This window comes from Schistocerca nitens, chromosome 9 (genome assembly GCF_023898315.1).
Source record: "Schistocerca nitens isolate TAMUIC-IGC-003100 chromosome 9, iqSchNite1.1, whole genome shotgun sequence".
NCBI classification, from domain to species: domain Eukaryota; kingdom Metazoa; phylum Arthropoda; class Insecta; order Orthoptera; family Acrididae; genus Schistocerca; species Schistocerca nitens.
This window is the reverse complement of record NC_064622.1, coordinates 115541253-115547252: the sequence shown is the minus strand read 5'-3', so window position 1 is coordinate 115547252 and position 6000 is coordinate 115541253.

The window sequence follows — 6000 nt, the reverse complement described above, 5'->3', positions numbered from 1 at the left end:
CCCAGGATAGAAGCAAAACTTTGGGCTCCAGTCTGTTGTAGTTAAAAATATCTTAGCTGATGCTTAACTTTAGTCTGGTCATTGTAGTAAGTATAATTGGTGAATGTGTAATAATGGATGTAATTTGTTAAAAATGTTCCTTGATGTAAGTGTACATTAAGATATGGATTCATACCTAAGAAGTTGAAACTATCTTTGCCTTGTCATCATGTTTATCCACGCATTATCATCTTTGGGAATCAGTAATTTACTTGAAAATGGGCTTATAACCCGAAACCTAGGTTGTGCAATAACATTAGAAATAAATTGTGAAACAAGGGTAAAGATCTTCCTGTAAGAAAAATTAAAATTAACTAAAGTAGGGAAAAGAAACAGAAGAGGAATGCAGACCTTGAGTACACAATGGTTAACAAAGGAATAATTATGGGAAAACTTGGAATATGTCATGACTGTGAGTGCAAGAAACAGTGTTTTGTAAAGATTCCACAAGAACTTAGGGAAAAAATATTTTCAGAATTCTGGGGCATGAAAAACTATGATCTTCAGAATTTGTATTTGCATTGACAAAACAAAGTCATCCCAATTAAACATAGGTACATGAAGAAGTATGATGGAAGTGGAAGAACTAATAGTGTGGTGTATACAGTTTTGAAAGATTCTATGGAAGTGGTAGTTCATGAAGCAGCATTTCTAAACCCAAATGGACTTCAAAAATCAAGGGGAAGGATTGAGATTGTGGTTAAAAAAACTAGCTCTAGGTCAGAAGAGTCCTCCTTTGAACCAAAGAGGCCTTCTTGGAACTAGAAATAATGCTTTTTGAGATGATCAGAGGAAGTGTGTAATTTAACACATTAACAAAATTCCGTAATACAGAAGTCATTACAGCCGGAAAGATAACCCAGACAGTGTTTGTATTGGTCATGAACACTCAATTAGAAGCATTTATGATGGTTATTTCAATAATTTATGCAAAGAAAATGCACTAAAGCCAATTTCCAGTGGCAAGTACAAAAGTATCTTCAGAACAGTGAATATATATTTCAAGCATCCATAGAGTGGCACATGTAAAACATGGGTTACACTTCACTTGAAAATTAAATACTGCAAATTAAAAAATGATACCAAGGAACTCCATGAGTTAGAAGTTCTTGTTGAACTGTACCATAGAAGAGCACAAGCTGGATTTACAAAAATAAAAGAAAATATAGCTTTAGCCAAAGCTGAAGAAGATACTTATATGTCCTCATTTGGCCTTCAGCAAGCACTGCCTCTTCTTAAACTGAGCGCTGGTGCAGCCTTTTATTCTAGTAAATTGTAGTGCTACAATTTTAGTGTACATGACTGCAAGTACAGACTAGGTCATTACTTCTATATTTCAGATGAACCAACTACAGGCCATGGATCAGAGGAGATCATAGGCTTTTAAAAGAAGCATATCAAGAAATTTAATGTGAGAGGAAAGAAACTTGTTTCAATAAGTGGTAACTGTTTCATCCACAACAAAAATTGGTCTGTGGTAGATTTTTTATCATATCTCATTGCTTCTAGTTGCTTTGAACATGTAGAACATCATTTCCCTACTTGAGGCCATACAACATTCCATTCAGACCAAGATTTTGGCCATTGTTTGTTGTTGTGGTCTTCAGTCCTGAGACTGGTTTGATGCAGCTCTCCATGCTACTCTATTCTGTGCAAGCTTTATTCATCTCCCAGTACCTACTGCAACCTACATCCTTCTTAATCTGCTTAGTGTATTCATCTCTTGGTCTCCCTCTACGATTATTACCCTCCACGCTGCCCTCCAATACTAAATTGGTGATCCCTTGATGCCTCAGAATATGTCCTACCAACCGATCCCTTCTTCTAGTCAAGTTGTGCCACAAACTACTCTTCTCCCCAATCCTATTCAATACTTCCTCATTAGTTATGTGATCTACCCATCTAATCCTCAGCATTCTTCTGTAGCACCACATTTCAAAAGCTTCTATTCTCTTCTTGTCCAAACTATTTATCGTCCATGTTTCACTTCCATACATGGCTACACTCAATACAAATACTTTCAGCTTCCTGACACTTAAATCTATACTCGATGTTAACAAATTCCTCTTCTTCAGAAACGCTTTCCTTGCCATTGCCAGTCTACATTTTATATCCTCTCTACTTCGACCATCATCAGTTATTTTACTCCCTAAATAGCAAAACTCCTTTACTACTTTAAGTGTCTCATTTCCTAATCTAATTCCTGCAGCATCACCCGACTTAATTCGACTACATTCCATTATCCTCGATTTGCTTTTGTTGATGTTCATCTTATATCCTCCTTTCAAGACACTCTCCATTCTGTTCAGCTGCTCTTCCAAGTCCTTTGCTGTCTCTGACAATTACAATGTCATCAGTGAACCTCAAAGTTTTTATTTCTTCTCCATGGATTTTAATACCTACTCTGAACTTTTCTTTTGTTTCCTTTACTGCTTCCTCAATATACAGATTGAACAACATCGGGGAGAGGCTACAACCCTGTCTCACTCCCTTCCCAACCACTGCTTCCCTTTCATGCCCCTCGATTCTTACAACTGCCTTCTGGTTTCTGTACAAATTGTAAATAGCCTTTTGCTCCTGTATTTTACCCCTGCCACCTTCGGAATCTGAAAGAGAGTATTCCAGTCAACATTGTCAAAAGCTTTGTTGAAGTCGACGAATGCTAGAAACGTAGGTTTGCCCTTCCTTAATCTAGCTTCTAAGATGAGTCGTAGGGTCAGTATTGCCTCACGTGTTCCATTTCTACGGAATCCAAAGTGATCTTCCCCGAGATCGGCTTCTACCAGTTTTTCCATTCGTCTGTAAATAATTCACGTTAATATTTTGCAGCTGTGGCTTTTTAAACTGGTTGTTTGGTAAATTTCACATCTGTCAACACCTGCTTTCTTTGGGATTGGAATTATTATGTTCTTCTTGAAATCTGAGGGTATTTCGCCTGTTTCATACATCTTGCTCACCAGATGGTAGAGTTTTGTCAGGACTGGCTCTCCCAAGGCCGTCAGTAATTCCAATGGAATGTTGTCTACTCCAGGGGCCTTGTTTTGACTCAGGTCTTTCAGTGCTCTGTCAAACTCTTCACGCAGTATCATATCTCCCATTTCATACTCATCTACATCCTCTTCCGTTTCCATAATATTGTCCTCAAGTACATCGCTCTTGTATAGACCTTCTATATACTCCTTCCACCTTTCTGCTTTCCCTTCTTTGCTTAGCACTGAGTTTCCATCTGAGCTCTTGGAGTTCATGCAAGTGGTTCTCTTATCTCCAAAGGTCTCTTTAATTTTCCTGTAGGTAGTATCTATCTTAACCCTAGTGAGATAAGCCTCTGCATCCTTACATTTGTCCTCTAGCCATCCCTGCTTAGCCATTTTCACTTCCTGTCGATCTCATTTTTGAGACATTTGTATTCGTTTTTGCCTGCTTCATTTACTGCATTTTTATATTTTCTTCTTTCATCAATTAAATTCAATATATTTTCTGTTACCCAAGGATTTCTACTAGCCCTCATCTTTTTACTTACTTGATCCTCTGCTGCCTTCACTACTTCATCCCTCAAAGATACCCATTCTTCTTCTACTGTATTTATTTCCCCCATTCCTGTCAACTGTTCCCTTATGCTCTCCCTGAAACTTTGTACAACCTCTGGTTTAATCAGTTTATCCAGGTCCCATCTCCTTAAATTCCCACCTTTTTGCAGTTTCTTCAGTTTTAATCTACAGTTCATAACCAATAGATTGTGGTCAGAGTCCACATCTGCCCCTGGAAACGTCTTACAATTTAAAACCTGGTTCCTAAATCTCTATCTTACCATTATATAATCTATCTGAAACCTGTCAGTATCTCCAGGCTTCTTCCATGTATACAGCCTTCTTTTATGATTCTTGAACCAAGTGTTAGCTATGATTAAGTTGTGCTCTGTGCAAAATTCTATCAGGCAGCTTCCTCTTTCATTTCTTAGCCCCAATCCATATTCACCTACTACGTTTCCTTCTCTCCCTTTTCCTACTACCGAATTCCAGTCACCCATGACTATTAAATTTTTGTGACCCTTCACTATCTGAATAATTTCTTTTATTTCATCATACATTTCTTCAATTTCCTCGTCATCTGCAGAGCTAGTTGGCATATAAACTTGTACTACTGTAGTAGGCGTGGGCTTCGTATCTATCTTGGCCACAATAATGCGTACACTATGCTGTTTGTAGTAGCTTACCCGCATTCCTTTTTTCGTATTAATTCTTAAACCTACTCCTGCATTACCCCTATTTGATTTTGTGTTTATAACCCTGTAGTCACCTGACCAGAAGTCTTGTTCCTCCTGCCACCAAACTTCACTAATTCCTACTACATCTGACTTTAACCTATCCATTTCCCTTTTTAAATTTTCTAACCTACCTGCCCGATTAAGGGATCTGACATTCCACACTCCAATCCATATAGGAAGGATTTCATATGTCTGGAGAACCTCAGGAAATATTTTACCTTCTGAACAAAGACTGACCAAAAGAAACCTACTCAGTTCAAAGACACAGTTACCTTCTCATGTTCAATGGATGACCCAATGAAATTAAATATTAATTACCAATTTAATGGACTGGATAAAATGGTAACTCTTTGACTGAGAGGTCAAGTTGGATCACCAGCAAAGGCAGTCTTTCCCTTAAAGTACAATGAACTGAAAAGAGTAGATCCATTAAAAATGAAACTCATTTTATCCCTGAAAGATTACATCCCAAACATCTTAGAACAATATTACAATAAAGTGAAGATAGGTCACATACCAGAAGAAGAGTTAGAGGAAGAGAAATGTTCTGCAGTGATAACTGAAGATCCATACAAACAGTAAATACCTATGTACTTCAGTAACAATGATCACTATATTTTTCTTACTTCTCAATGTAAAAGGATGTGGGGAAAAATGTCAGACTGTGTTATGCAACTCAAATTTATGAAATATTATTAGGCTAAATATGTTTATTAGTATTAATCGAGGTTCATAATACACTTTTGAATATTCAGTATATCTTTTATACCAGTATTAAAATATTGTCATAAGTACATTGTTTTGTAATGGCATAATGCCTTCAACAGATATTTTTTAATACTTATTCCTTAAGAGTTACATGATGTTAAACATAAAATTATTTGCCTATTATTAAGATCATTTTCATGTGAGTGTCTGTTTGTATGAGATAATTTTGTTTTAACTTGATGTTTACTGAACAATGAACAAATGGATCCATGTTATTAGAAATAACTTTTCAAGATATGAAGATTATTTCAGTAACTCTCTTTGAATAAGACAGTAATGTGTTACACAGTGTGATAGAGTACACTTTTCTCAGCAATTAAATAATAAATATAAATGGGCATTTATACTGAAATAACATCATTATTAATATGAAAAATGCATGGTAATCAACATTTCAGATGAATTTTCCAATGAAAAATGAGGTAATCCACACAAAACAGTTAGAAGATAATAAAAGAGATTATTCTGATTTAATAAAATGGTTCTCTATATTAAATCATGATAGCTCATAATTTTCCAGCTTACAATATATAATGTATATTTCAGGACAAGGAAATCTCAATTATTGGAACTTGGTTTCTGTGGGTTAGGATATTATTGCCCCCAGACCTTCAGAACACAGTACATTGACTTTGACAGTGAGTTCTCATCAGAAACAAGGAAATCATCATGAGCACCCTAAGTAAGTGTGATTGGACTGCTCTTATTCTTGATGGACAGGGTGAGCAGCAATTGATCGCTGTTGGCTTATTACATTGTCAGGTATGGGTAGGTCTTATCTTCAAGTGACTGTAGAAAGATACCAAATGATTTGAACAGAGTTTTTATTTGGTGTGATAAATGGTAGCTTGATCTAAAAGTAGAAAAATGCAAGGTAATGAACATGAGTAGGAAAACAGTCCTGTGCCATTTGCATACAGCATTAATAG